A 12,839-nucleotide genomic window follows, 5' to 3' on the forward strand; every position below is an offset into this window, starting at 1 on the left:
GCGGGGCGGCCGGGCTGGAGGGGGCGGCGCGGGGGGCACCCCCACACACGCACCATCCCCCGGGGTGCGGGCACCCCCGCCGCCCGCTTCCAAAGCCGGGAGCCGCCGGCCGCAGCAGCGCCGCCGGGAGAGGGGGCCGGGGCGGGATCTTTCCGCGGCGGCGGGTCGCTGTGAGGGCGGGAAGCTGCTGGCGGCTGTTAATGGTGGCAGCTGCAGTCCCGCAAGCCGCGTTGCGGGAGCGAGGAGCTGCGGGCAGGCGCTGAGGGCCGTGTCACACGCGTGTCGCGTTCGGCGTCGCCGCGGAGCTCAGCCCGCTGCGGCGTCGGTCGCCGTAGGAAGGCGCCCGCCTGCCCGGGCTGAGCCCACCCGCAGGCACCTCCCCTGCCCGCGGGGAAAGGAGCGCCTGTCGCGACCCGCCGACATCATCTGCGGTGCCTGCGGAGCGAGCCGGCTGCCAAAGCGGAGGCGATTCCCTGGGCGGAGGTCGGTGGGTTTATGTCAGCGTTCCATACGTCTCCATTAAGCGCTGAGTATCGTAAAACCCTCATTCGGGTGCGCGAGCGGCGCTCGCCGTTTCCCGTGCCCCTCTAGTCCCCGCCGCCCCCGTGGATTCATTAGCCCAGCCGCTGCCTGGCCGCGACCCCCTCGCTCTAAATCACATTAACGAGGAAATGATAAAGTACGAAACGCGCTCTCGTCGCAGCTGCTCGCACCCCTACTGCCGCGGCTGCCTTGTTGCGGCAGGTTTTCCACACACGGCAGTTCTGCTGTGTGATTTCGAAATATTTACCTAAGTTTATACTTCACGGTCTCGGTGGATATATTCAGGCTTCAAAGAATAACCCTGCCACACGCTTTCTGCTCTCTGCTACCGAGTAAATAAATGTTTAGAGCTCAAAGCTCAGCTGCGATCGCAGCTGCTTCAGCAAACGTATATTGCTGTATGTCCAAGTGAGGTTCACTTGTGTAAACATGTATACATCATAGCTGAATTTTTTGAATGAGGAGGGAACGTGCCTTCTCCCACCCGCAAGGCGATCCAAAATGTGCAGCTTAAAATGATTTTACATTTCACTGCTTTGCTAAAGTTTTTTTAAGTTGGCCCTTGCTCTCTTCTCAGATATGAGTGCCAAATTGCAAAACCTCACTGCCTTTGTGCAACTGCAAAGGTTGACTGTTTGGGGAGAAAATAAATGCATAACAGCTGTTCTAGAGGAAGCTGTGACTATAACAAGGATAGGATTGGATTACTTGAAGGATTTGATTCCTGCACAGGAAGGGTAAGATGAATCAACTGAAGATGTAAAGTTAATGTTTATCATATAAATTGTATTAAAACTTTGCGTGGATACTCATTCACAGGTGAGGCGGCCCTACTTCTATGACGTGGTTTTTATCTGCGCCGTTCGTAGATCAGAGTGCTTAGATCTTTTCCTATGTGGCTCTGCAAGCACACTAGCAAGAGCGTAGGCCCTCTGATCTGAACACGGCAGGAGACCAGGCAGATGTCCGGTGTTGCCCAGGTCGGTTTGTTGTGAACGCGTGTGTGGCCCTGGAGGGGCTAACAGAGATGGGCAGAGGCTTTGTACCCGCGGCCCGGCGGCGCGGGCCTGGCTGCCTCGTCACACAATGCAGAGGCCTCACTCTGCGCCAGCAAGGCTAGAAGGCACAAACGGCTTCAGCACAATTCAGGAAAGCATTGTTACCGAGGAAAAGCAAAATAACAAGCAATCTATTGAGGCCGAAAGTTAAGCACTTGGAAGCTAGAAGCAGCCAAATTTCATAGTGAATGAAATTGCTGCATCGTCAGTTGCTGCAGAAGCTGCAGACGGATGCAAAGAAGCGGCAGGTACGGAGGACGCTCGGTCTGGTGATAAATTCAATCCTGCAGTAAAGACAGCAGTCTCTCCCTGCTTTTGCAGCATACTTTTTGCATGGTACTAATCCTGCTCCTCAGTCTTTGCAGGTGGATACTAATTATGAATTTCTAATCTTGCCCACTGCCCAAGTTAATTCTAGGTTCATTTTGCCAACAAGTTTGCTTACAGCAGATCTAATTGGCAAAAGTTAGAAACCTCAGGTTTCTTCTCATTTTCCCTTCCAAAGGGTCACTCCTTGTGCACTGTCCCAAGCCTGTCTCTCCTTCTCTAGAGAATGAGCTGTCTCACCATGTATTAGATTTAGAACAGTTAAGAAATACAAAAAAACCCTAATGGTTTGCCAGTGGTCATCAGATATCACAGAAAAAGTTCAACTTTTGTCTATACTCACTAAAGAAAAATACAAGTTTTAATAAGGCTCTGTTGCGTTGAGTGGATGCTTTGCCTGGAAATTTGTTTCCAAGAGATCTGAAGTTTGTAATAAACGTCTTTTGCCAACTGAGTTACAAAAAACACGGATTCATGTGGCTTTCGTCTTCTGTAATCTTTAAGATTGTATGCAGATATTCTAAGCTCTGTATCAAAAGACTTGTACAAAGATACTTTACCTGCTTTTGTCTAAAAGCTTTTTGTCAGTTATCATGATAACCATATAGGTCTCTTAGATGAAATAGAATGAATTGTTCCTGCTTTTAAATAAGAGAGCACTCTGTAAGCCCTGCCCCGCCCCACCAGCACAGAACAGGAAGAAAACATTACAAGTGCATTGTATATTTGGCAATATGTATAGTTGGTATAATCTCACGTGTCCTAAGTCTGTTTGCAAGACAGCACCACTGTTGCTATAAGGCAATTTGTCATCCACATGGAGGCACTTGGTCAGCATTAGAGGGACAATTCAGTGTCTGTCATCCAAAACTGTATGCTGCAACATCTCACTTTCCTCAACAGGTTCCCATACGGATAATATACATATCCTAATGAAGCACTGGGACTTGACCAGATCCCAGAATGGTCTGGCACATGTATGCATGTGTTCTCCGTTACATTGTACAAAACCATTTGGGGATGTATTCAGCTGTGGCTTAGACACTGTACAGGAACGAGAATTTAGCTTCTCTCTGATTTCACATGATCAAATTTTCATTTTTGTTCAATTGCAAACATACCTCGGGGCTTCCAGATGCTTTCCTGCCTCTAAAGGCCCTCGTGCTTCCTTCTGCATACTATCAAAGCTTCATGACATGCATAGCTACGTGACACCAAATCTTCGTTGTTCACAGGTGACCTGCTGAAATCAATGGGACTGTTTATGTGAGCAGCGACCAGTTTTTATGTCTGCAAAGATGCAGAAATGGACTGGATGTTTCTGGGCTTTATGTTATGAACAATCAGTCTTTTGTAACTGATGCCAAGACATCGGCTCCTCTTTGTGCCATATGGAGCCTATTTCTTTTGTGTACCCAGCCTCTTATCTGCACAACATACCTTGCTGTCTAATAACTACACAGTTAAGTTATTTTAGGGAATGTGCTGGGATTTTTAAGTTCTGTAGTAGCAGATGTCATCTGATTATGCATTTAGACAGGAGAAATTTCAATATAAAGGAGAGGGGATCATGAGATAAAGGGAGCTTAAATGAGAGGAAGAGGTAGTATTAAATAATTCAACTTGAAAAGAACAAAGATATTCAGAATGAACAAGATAAAGAGAGGTGTTAATTATAAATAGGAAAGTTGAGGAGAAAAAGTGGAAATATATGGGAGACAGTTTACAATACATTTATATTTCTCACAAGCGCTTAGTGGCACAATCTCAGATTTTCTTAGGTGCTTGAAGAGGTTGCTATACTGATCCCGTTAGCTGCTTTTCCTTATGGAAGTAGAGTTCACAACTCTTATTCTGTCCTGGCCTAGGTGCTTATCCTGTTTCAGGATCTTTTGGTTGTTGCTACTGGATATTATTAAATGCCTGTGAGTGCTTAGGTATTGCCAGCTGCAGGACTTAGTACCATTAGCATAATGCAGTAGTAGGAATTATGTACAAGTTCAATTTAGAACAGCCCTTAATGGGACTTAAACACATGTAAAGGTATACTTTTCTAAATAGAAGCTATAAGATGATAAAAGGGTTTGTGAATCTTTGGTTTTATTTCTATAATGGTATGATTTTTTTTTCCCCCCAGAGACTTTAAATGCATAATGCCTTTGTTTTTTCCCACTTGTAATAAAGGGTCCTCTTATATATTTAGGTATCCAACAAATAAGCAATTTTTCTTTTACTTAAGAGCCCAGTATGAAATTTTCATGCACAGATTTTAGGCATTAGCAAGAAAATTTAAAAGGCAACAAATAGGGCTTTGCTGATCCCTTTCCTAGAACCTGCTTTGTTCTCACAAAGAAACAGAACCTGGCTTAGTGCTGCTCCACTCATGATACTCTCTTGCCTTCTCCTCCTAGACCTCCAAAGAGACCATATAGATTGGAGAAATTTTCATGTTTTGCACTTTTTTTGCAGAAATATTGTTTCCCAGTAGACAGCAAGGTTATAATGCATTCAGAAGGTTGGATGAAAAAAAAAAGAAAACCAAAAAGCAATTAGGATAATAAAGCTGTGCTTGAAACAAATTATGGGGTTCTTTAACTGCAATTTAAAAACATAAAAAAATTATATTTTTTAAAACCATGAAAAGCTGTACATATTTAAACCTGAAAAATGAAAGTGAGAACATGACATAGCTTCTCTGGATGATTTCACAGCGAACAACAACTGGATTTAACCTGTTAAATAAGACACTTCAGAGATAACATGGTGATACTTTTACATCTTTTTCTCCTTACACTTAAAAAAAATAACCTTCTAATATTACAATAATCTTAACAAAACGCCTAAAACATGAGCAGTTTCAGTATAAAAACCTCTGCTGTATTTTTATAGGGGAGAAGCAGCAGATTGGTTCCTGGGTGTGTATGCATGCATGTGTGCAGATGCAAACGTTTTACAACAGTTTCAGAGTAATTAACTATTCATAATAGGAAGAGCATGCAAATCACAGAGAGCAGAAAGAGGAGAGCAATCATCCCAGCTGTGATACCTGTCACAAAGGTCAAGTTTGGAAGGAGCAGCCGTCGAAGAAATCAGAAATACCTGAGCACATACAGGCTTGAGAAAGAGGCAGTTGCTAGAAGAAGGGTTTGTCTTAAGGTTGCTGAAAGCTGGCTTTTAGAAACTCAAACTTTATCTTCTAGAAGAAGGAATAGCAGGGCTTGGCCAAGAGGAAGGACAGCCCGTGCTCCAAACTTTGTATTCACTCGGCTGGATGGAAAGTGGGGCCTGATTTCTCTTGTGTCTGTCCTTTTTGATTTTAACATTACCCAAGAACTTCAAGGTTGAGAGAAACAGGGCAAATTCACAACTTCCCTGAGGGAGAATGCCAGAAGAGTTATCTTTAGACTTTCTCAGATTTGTCAGTTTGACTTCATCATGCTACAGCACCTGTTGCTTTATACCTCTCAGATCTTTGCACGTCATTCCTATGTCCTGTTTTCACTACAGGCCAGGACCCAGATCTCCATCGGTCTGGAGAAAAGTCAAGTGCATTCCCCAGACAGGGCTATGATGAATTCGGACCATGGCCAATTTGGTCATTTAGGAGACTACAGTCTCAGGATCAATGTGATGTGCAACAGAAAGATGCAAGTGTAGACACATCCTTTGTCCTTAGCTTGGCACATTGACTTCTGTTGACTATCTTGAACATCAAACCATGTTCATAACTTACAGTCTGACCATTCAGTCCTCACCAGCCACCACGATTTTCCCCTGCAGAATGGAAACCAAGCCGCTTGTTATACATACTAAGGTACAGATTTACAAAGGAAGGTTTTACCTGCCCTCCCCTCAGTAAACCAGACCTATCTGAAAATGCAAGGACATAGGGGAGCTTGCAGTTATATAACTTGACGGTGCCGTCATTTACCTGTATTGAAGTAAATCCCATATTATTTGCAAATCGAGTTATTTAATCCCAGTCTTATCTGGTCTTTTGATTTAAAATGGGCTAGGAATTGCCCCTGCAGGAACATAGGTCCTTCCATGTGCTGCATATGTCAGTCCTGAGAGGAAGCTGCATGTTTCCACCCATCCGTGTAGCACTAGGCCCCTTTGCAGTGCTCAAATTAGGATATTCTTCTTTTATTTCTTTTTTCTTAAATCATTTATACGAGGGCAGAATTCAGAGATCTTGATCAGACTGCAAGGCTTCTTTGCACCAGGTACTGTGCAAGCATAAACCCAGGCATGTTTACACTGAAATCAAGTAATCGTAGTGCATATACACATAACAGACATCACTTTAATGTAGCCCTCATTAGCACCAGCTGCAGTGATTCATACCATTGGTGATTCAGTACAAATGGGGACCACCAGGCCAAAGCTGTCAGGAGATCCCCACTGGCAGTACTCCAAACTGAGTCAAAATTCAAACTCCTCCTTCACCTCCTGCAGATATCCTCACAAGCCCTCTCCTAGACAGTCATGAGGGCACATTAATAGATGGGGTCTGATACATCTGATGTTGATCAGGTTCACTTCTGCCCCACCCCTCAAAGTCTCAGAGTTAAGCGGAAAACTTATCTCAAATGTGAAAGCAGACCGCCAAAAAAAAAAGTGGATTCAAGAAGGGAGATAAGCTATTGAGAAATACACTAAATAATTAGGGAAAACAATATAACCAAAGATGAAGAGATCCTTTAAAAGCTATTTAATAACAAATTAGCTATTACATCTGTCAATACAGAAAAAAATGAGGGTGCTGACAACTCTTCATCCCACAATCTGCAGCATTAATAAGTGATGAAGTATTAAAAAAACTGGGACGCTTTGTGCCTAAAACAATATCACATGAGGACAAGGGAATAAAGCTGAACTAAAACAAAAGACCTGATTGTGTATTGCTGGCAAACAATGACATAAATGAAAAACAAAACCACGGAAACAAATACAGCCCCTCCAACCAACAAATATAAGGAAAACATGACTGCCTCATTTTTTTGGCAGTAATCAGATAAAAATTATGAAGTCAGCACTGCCTGATGAAAGTTTTGCATGCAGTTGTTATTCTGGAAGTGTCCAGCCCAAACTGCTTGTTTCAACAAAGAGAGGGAGATGGCATGGGAACCAAGGATTAAAGTGACGCTGAGGTGAGAGTTTTGGGGTACATACCATCCCAAGGTAAACAGCACTATGAAGGACGCAGCCTGAAGGGAAAGCCTTTTCTATCCAAGCCTACTGTCATGCCGTTCTCCTTCCACTGTGAATTCATTTCCCTTACTACTGCCTCACTAACCAGGAGGCAAGACTTTTGCACCTCTGGCACATCCAGTGCTGGAACACCCACCACTTGTTTCTTTGGCACAGCCAACACAGTTGCTAAACCCTCTCACTCCTCCCTTCTCTCATGCTCAGCATCTGCCCTACGCCTTTACCAGGACATTGCTGATGAGCTCTACCCCTGGGACACTGCCCTCCCCTTCCTATTCCCAAGGAAAGGAAGAGTTATTCTTTGGTGAACCTGAAACATTCCTACAACAGGTTTCACAAAGATTTCCAAGCAGCACTGTCCACTGACTGCCATCTATCCAGCTTATACCACACAAGTCATCTTACGTCGATTTTGTATTGTTCATTTCACAGGTCTCATCCAATCTCCCCCATTTCATTCCATGTAAGCAGCTTTAATGGCAGAGCCTTGTACTGTAGCAAACGAGGGAAGGAACTCTTTTTTTGTAGGTGCAAATCAGTCAGCACAGTAGGGAAGCTAGAAACAAGAAGAGCAGAGATCGAAAGGGATCATCTGGTTATTTTTTTGCAGCAGAACCTAGGGAGGCTTTATTAGGTAGGGCCTTATATTTCCTTTAGAGGATGTGCATTAAGCAGCATTCTGCCCTGATCCCTTTAGAAAGTGGGAGAGATGATGGTGCCTTTTCCCTGAGAGCATTTCTAAGCTTTCCTCATAGGAAGCTTTCCTTGTGGTGCGTTCTTAAGTAGATCAAATGTAAAGGAAAATCCCAATTCAGAATTAATTGGCATACATTTTTTCAGGAGCTGGAGGGATTTTGAATTTCTTCCTTCTAGATGAACTTAAACACTCCTGCAATTCCACATTTGAAGTTGTACCTGTCTGTACAGGTTAGCTAGCTGGGGTTAAACCACAACACTGGAAGCATGCAAACACAAGGCCTGCAGCAAAATACATCTTTCCGATTTTACCTCTCCACCCTGTTACTCAGACAGATGCTTTCCAGTGTGGTGTCCATGGCCCACATTTACTCCAGCTTGTTCTTACAGTCTTTGCTTCCTTCGGTGATGTTCTCGCTGTGGGCACAGCAGCACTGAAAGCAAGCCACATTCACAGTTAACCATTTCCAGCATCCCTGCACGCTCAGAGTCAGCAACTGAAGCAGATGCTTTGGTGGTGTAAAAAGACTCCTTCTTTAAGGGGGTCCAGAACAATACTTCACTTGGAAACGCTTAGTAGCTTTAGCTCCAGGATCATCCACATCATGTGCTTGCCTTCTATTATTTCATGAAAGAAAGCAAAGGTGTTTCTACCATGACAGACCACTGTCCCCTTGAGTCATGCTTCTGCTCTGAAAAAACAGCTTACTTGTAAACATAGCTGACCAAATGGCACATCCACTGCCTAAGTACCACCACTCTTTATCCAGACAGGTATTCACTTTTCATCTGCTGTCCAGCAGCTACCTGTGTATATAGCAAGCTTCATCTGAATCACGCAGTAATAATCACTGCTTATATACAAGATCCCTTGTGTACTGTATATTAATGTCTGGATGGTAATTTAATGGCACCTCTAGGCATAAACAAAAGTTTATTAAAACAGTAAGTAAAATGTTCCCGAAGACTGGCCTGCATTTTTAATTTTCTATTCAGTATTCCAAAATACAGAGCCAGACTTCTTATGCAAAAAGAAAGCTATGGAGTTAACACCAAGTAACATAATTTTGCACAAGTTAGACATAGCATGGCCTAAAGCAATAGGATGCTTCATTGATGTTCACAAACCCCTTCTTTTCTGATTGTACTGGGTTTGTGTGGCAAGGTTTTGGTAGCAGGGGGGCTACAGGGGTGGCTGTGAGAAGCTGCTAGAAGCTTCCCCTGTGTCTGACAGAGCCAATGCGAGCCAGCTCCAAGATGGACCTGCCACTGGCCAAGGCCAAGCCCATCAGCAACAGTGGTAGAGCCTCTGTGATAACATATTTAAGAAGGGGTTGAAAAAAACCCTGGGCAACTGCAGCCGGAGAGAGGAGTGAGAACAAGTGAGAGAAGCAACTCTGCAGACACCCAGGTCAGTGAAGAAGGAGGGCAGGAGGTGCTCCAGGCACCGGAGCAGAGATTCCCCCGCAGCCCCTGGTGCAGCCCATGGGGAGGCAGCTGTGCCCCTGCACCCATGGAGGCCCACGGGGGAGCACAGATCCACCTGCACCCGGGTAGGACCCCACGCCAGAGCAGGTGGATGTGCCCAAAGGAGGCTGTGATCCCGTGGGAAGCCCACGCTGGAGCAGGTTTGCTGGCAGGGCTTGTGACCCCGTGGGGGACCCATGCTGGAGCAGTCTGCTCCTGAAGGACTGCACCCCATGGAAGGGACCCCCGCTGGAGCAGTTTGTGAAGAGCCGTAGCCCATGGGAAGGACCCATGTTCAAGAAATTCGTGGAGGACTGTCTCCTGTGGGAGAGACCCCACACTGGAGCAGGGGAAGAGTGTGAGGAGTCCTTCCCTGAGGAGGAGGGAGCAGCAGAGACAACATGTGATGAACTGACCACAACCCCCGTTCCCTCTCCCCCTGTGCCACTGGAGGGGAGGAGGTAGAGAAATCGGGAGTGAAGTTGAGCCTGGGAAGAAGCGGGGGGTGGAGGAAAGATGTTTTAAGAACTGATTTTATTTCTCATTACCCTACTCTGATTTGATTAAGCTAATTTCCCTGAGTCAAGTCTGTTTTGCCCATGAGGGTAACTGCTGAGTGATCTTCCTGTCCTTATGTCGACCCACGAACCTTTCGTTGTGTTTTCTCTCCCCTGTCCAGCTGAGGAGGGGAGTGATAGAGTGGCTTTGGTGGGCACCTGGTGTCCAGCCAGGGCCAACCCACCCCACTGATCATCTTTAACAATGACAGCCAAGCAAAAATTTGGATTTATTATTAGGAAATGTGTACAACTCCAGGAAGGAGCTCGTATTGAGTACTACTCAAATTACTTGTCAATTCTTAGATAGGAAGCCACATGGCAGCTAAAACCTTAAATTCCAGTCAGTAGCTGGCAGTGCTCTCTGTAGTTAAGACGGAGTCATGCTCTGTACACCAGGCACATAAAAGTGACACCATTCCTTCCCTGTGCTTATCTCTTCATTTGCACAAGATCCTTATTTTACATACAATTTAGTGCTTTAAAGACCAGCAGACTTAATTTTCCTTTATCATAAAGGAATTCCTTGACCTCAGTAAAATGCACATAATACATGCATCAGCTATTACATATGTTATCACACGCTTACAGTGGGCAAGTAGGTGGACACATTTTTTGACAATATTTAACCAAAAACTTGGACTGATTTTCATATTTCAGATTAACTAGTGGAGAAATGAAAATTTTCAGTAGAAAATTTGTCCATGGAGGAAATTCACCGTGGAGACACTGACAAACAAGCGAGGAGTTCTGCTTTTAGCGAGTCTCATTTCAGATCCCAGCCACATTTCCAGACTGCAATGACGTTCCCCCTCTGCTCCTCCACTGTAATTTAGCATACGCTAAGGACCCTGGAGCACATTGCAGCTCCCAGGGCACATTACCACCTATCTGCATATTGAAATAAGACCCAGCGGTGCCAACTCGTCACTGTACCGCTTGGTTTCCAGAGAAAGGAAACAGGAGTATTCAGGCTGAAGAGAAGGTAGACAGATGTGCTCCAACAGGTCCCATCAGAGCGATCAGAGCAGTAGGACTTTGGGAGCCTAGAGCAAATACAGATGTTGCCAGCTCTTTGCTTGGAGCCTCAATACTTTTGTCACAACCTAGACTATTTGCCTGCTTGCCACAATCAAGGGACTCAGGCAGCTGAGAAGTCTCTTGCAAACAGCACCAGCAAGAGTTGGCAAGGAGGAGAAAGACTACAGGTGTCTCAGAAGAAAACTTCCCAGAATAAATCCTTTAATGCCTGTACAGAATAAAAACTTGGCTTGTGAAAGATAAAAGCCTTTATGGCACATCAGCTGCTTTTTTTTGTTGCATTCTTCAGTGTTATACACAGTTCAGCTTTTTTATTTTTAACACACATTTTTCTTATATTTAAGAGAGTCTAATATAAACAGATTTCCTACTGCCCTGTTACCCTTAACCTGCAGAGATTAGTGTCCTTTATATTATAGCAAGATGATTTTAGCTCTAAAATAACCTGACTCTTGTAGTTTTTACTGTCTTCTTTAAGATTAGGCGTCAAAGCTTTGAGCATTCAGCAGTAAGCACAAGATCCTAAGTCTTACAGAAATATCTCAGTTTTTTTCTCTTCTATCAGAAATTGGTGGCACTGCTCATGTGAGAAAATGCCAGTGTAACTGTGGTGTGCACTTTGTGGTATTTCACATTTCTGGCTAAAACATCAGGGCTGATATGTTATCTGTAATAAAGTGCCACCACAAAATATTCAGGCATAATTGACAATATATGCAAACAAGAGCTGGCAGGATCTGGCCCAGAACTTAAAATTAGGCAGATTAACACTGCTGTTGAAGCCTTCAGACCTGATGTGGCAGTAAGTCCCCGAAATCCTCATGGAGGTCAAGGGGTCTTCCATGTGGGAGCGGAATTCTTATTCAAACCATTCCCTCACATGGGACATTCATTATAAGTCTCTCTTTTCTATGTTTTTTCTTCTAGAGATGAGGATGACTGTTTAGGACACTCACCATTAAAGCCAAGAGTTCCTTCCCATTTTAATATTTTCATCTCCATAGTTGTGATTTAATAAATTTTTAATATCACACTGTCTATGCAGGGTCCACTGTCCATCTCCCCTGCATAACAGCTGTGAAGATACAGAGGCTGAAATTTTAGCCCCAGTTCAACAGAGCACTTGCACACATTCAAGGTGCTGCAGCTGGTGGAGAGGCTGATTTACTTAAATGCTCTGCTGAGTTAGAGACCTATGACCTTATATCATATGCAACTTTAAATTGAGTTAATAACAGAGTTATATGTATGCAATGACATAAACTACTGGCTTTTTCATTCCAGGAGTAGAAAAGAATAAGAAAAATGTTGGTTAGAGTCTGGAAGCTTTGCATATTCATACTTCTCACCGTTGTTAAGTGTTTGAAAATTCAGGTAATGAGCATACAATACTCTGGCTGCCTTTGTATTGCTTGGGGGTTTGCTATTCTAGTAATATCTCTACAGAAACCATTCTATCAAGTCAGGTTTTTTTCCCTCAAATTGAATTAGCACTTGTACATTGAAGTTTTCAACATCACCCATAAGATTTTTCAACTTGTCAAAAGAATCTGCATGGTCTCTAACCATGAATAAAAATGATTTCAGATATCATCTTTATTTCAAGTTTTATTTCCTGGGATTAATTTAATTGATTGTGCTGGTGGCTTGTTAAACAGCTGCTGAAATAAACAGACCATTTGTCTTTCTATGTAAACATATGGGTACCTGCTTTAATTACAGTTCATACCAGTGTTGAGAAAAAAAAAAAACCCAGAAGACAAAAATTGCCCTCTGTTTTCCAAACTGACACCATAGACCTGAAATTGTAAAAACTCTCACACCAACAAAACTTGGCTCATTTTCCTCTTGCCGATTTTAATAAATCTTTTATCATATAGATGAAAAAGAATAAAGTTCAGTAGATCATATATATCCTCATAACTTTGTTTTTGCA

The sequence above is a fragment of the Pelecanus crispus genome, chromosome 4, assembly GCF_030463565.1.
Source record: "Pelecanus crispus isolate bPelCri1 chromosome 4, bPelCri1.pri, whole genome shotgun sequence".
NCBI lineage: Eukaryota > Metazoa > Chordata > Aves > Pelecaniformes > Pelecanidae > Pelecanus > Pelecanus crispus.